The following is a 2,875-nucleotide window of genomic DNA, read 5'->3' as shown; positions in this document are numbered from 1 at the left end:
CACTGATACACCTCACTGCCCTACCCCGTCTGCCTGGAACGACTCCTGGTGGCCGACAACACTAGGAACAGCACCGACGCCAGTGGACCACGCACGCAACTTGGGATTCCTCCTCGACTCCTCCCTCCCCATGTCCAAGCAGGTCAGCGCCGTCTCCTCCTCCTGCTACAACACCCTCCGCATGCTCCTACGAGATCGTTATGATAACGAATTATGTGTTTGCCCACTTGGGCGAGATGTACTGCTCTTTTTGAATACTAATTATGCGAAAAATCCGGTATATGCAATGAATTGTTGTATATAGTTTAAGCTGACACTTGGAGATATACTATGGAATGTATTTGGTATTTCCCCATATTGAACTTACCGACAACATTGACTAAGCTAAAATGGCGGCACCACCGTACATCACTGTTTTACTTTATCCCTGTGGTTTAAGTCCTTTGTTTGTGTTTACTCACTGAAATGTATTTGAATGTGCTAACTGTGAAGCTTCCTTAGCGTGATCAAGACGTAAAGTCGAAACGCATTGCTGTGCAGTCAAACATACGAATAAACTACCTGCAATCCATGCGAGGCGTCCATGGTAATTCTTCCTAAATGGGGGAGAGCTGTGGTGCAATACTGTACAGGGCTGCCGGTGCCCTGATCATGGACCGCCCTGTGAGACGGCTTCTTTCATTACCGGAGCCTTTGTTGTTCATATATATATATATATATATATATATATATATATATATATATATATATATATATATATATATATATATATATATATATATATATATATATATATATTCTCGCTCCAAGGTTGTCCACCATTGAGTAGCACACGAGCAGCAGCTTAATTTATGTGTAGGTGAGGACGGGAATCCGCTTGCAGATGCCGCTCCGTAATGGATCTGCCCGACGCGTTTCGAAGCTCCATATGCTTCTCTTCAGGGGCTTTAACGTAAGCGGCGTGCATGACCGCCAACCAACTTCTCCATTTTCCATGTGCCACACCCACCATTGGGAGGCTCAGATGAGACTGTGCGTTATGGGAAGTATGGTGTGGAAAGCACAAATCAAGTCCTGTATGAACCCCGCAAGAGTGCCCGTCCTCGATTCCATGTACGGCTGCTGCTTCACTGCCGTGACCCCCAAGGCTAGCGGGGTGGTGCCTGCTCTGCGGCTGGACGGCCGCATGTATATTCTCGCTCCAAGGTTGTCAACCATTGAGTAGCACACGAGCAGCAGCTTAATTTATGCGTAGGTGAGGACGGGAATCCGCTTGCAGATGCCGCTCCGTAATGGATCTGCCCGACGCGTTTCGAAGCTCCATATGCTTCTCTTCAGGGGCTTTAACGTAAGCGGCCGGCATGACCGCCAACCAGCTTCTCCATTTTCCACATGCCACACCCACCATTGGGAGGCTCAGATGAGACTGTGCGTTATGGGAAGTATGGTGTGGAAAGCACAAATCAAGTCCTGTATGAACCCCGCAAGAGTGCCCGTCCTCGATTCCATGTACGGCTGCTTCTTCACTGCCGTGACCCCCAAGGCTAGCGGGGTGGTGCCTGCTCTGCAGCTGGACGGCCGCATGTATATTCTCGCTCTAAGGTTGTCCACCATTGAGTAGCACACGAGCAGCACCTTAATTTATGCGTAGGTGAGGACGGGAATCGCTTGCAGATGCCGCTCCGTAATGGATCTGCCCGACGCGTTTCGAAGCTCCATATGCTTCTCTTCAGGGGCTTTAACGTAAGTGGCGTGCATGACCGCCAACCAACTTCTCAATTTTCCATATGCCACACCCACCATTGGGAGGCTCAGATGAGACCGTGCGTTATGGGAAGTATGGTGTGGAAAGCACAAATCAAGTCCTGTATGAACCCCGCAAGAGTGCCCGCCCTCGATTCCATGTACAGCTGCTGCTTCATAGCCATGACCCCCAAGGCTAGCGGGGTGTTGCCTGCTCTGCGGCTGGACGGCCGCATGTAAATTCTCGCTCCAAGGTTGTCCACCATTGAGTAGCACACGAGCAGCAGCTTAATTTAGGCGTAGGTGAGGACGGGAATCCGCTTGCAGATGCCGCTCCGTAATGGATCTGCCCGACGCGTTTCGAAGCTCCATATGCTTCTCTTCAGGGGCTTTAACGTAAGCGGCGTGCATGACCGCCAACCAACTTCTCCATTTTCCATATGCCACACCCACCATTGGGAGGCTCAGATGAGACTGTGCGTTATGGGAAGTATGGTGTGGAAAGCACAAATCAAGTCCTGTATGAACACCGCAAGAGTGCCCGTCCTCGAATCCATGTACAGGTGCTGCTTCACTGCCGTGACCCCCAAGGCTAGCGGGGTGGTGCCTGCTCTGCGGCTGGACGGCCGCATGTATATTCTCGCTCCAAGGTTGTCCACCATTGAGTAGCCCACGAGCAGCAGCTTAATTTATGCGTAGGTGAGGACGGGAATCCGCTTGCAGATGCCGCTCCGTAATGGATCTGCCCGACGCGTTTCGAAGCTCCATATGCTTCTCTTCAGGGGCTTTCACGTAAGCGGCGTGCATGACCGCCAACCAACTTCTCCCTTTTCCATATGCCACACCCACCATTGGGAGGCTCAGATGAGACTGTGCGTTATGGGAAGTATGGTGTGGAAAGCACAAATCAAGTCCTGTATGAACCCCGCAAGAGTGCCCGTCCTCGATTCCATGTACAGCTGCTGCTTCACTGCCGTGACCCCCAAGGCTAGCGGGGTGGTGCCTGCTCTGCGGCTGGACGGCCGCATGTATATTCTCGCTACAAGGTTGTCCACCATTGAGTAGCACACGAGCAGCAGCTTAATTTATGCGTAGGTGAGGACGGGAATCCGCTTGCAGATGCCGCTCCGTA

The sequence above is a fragment of the Lissotriton vulgaris genome, unplaced genomic scaffold (assembly GCF_964263255.1).
Source record: "Lissotriton vulgaris unplaced genomic scaffold, aLisVul1.2 SCAFFOLD_12384, whole genome shotgun sequence".
In the NCBI taxonomy this organism is placed as follows: domain Eukaryota; kingdom Metazoa; phylum Chordata; class Amphibia; order Caudata; family Salamandridae; genus Lissotriton; species Lissotriton vulgaris.
The sequence above is the reverse complement of the archived record's forward strand: the minus strand, read 5'-3'. Positions refer to the sequence as shown.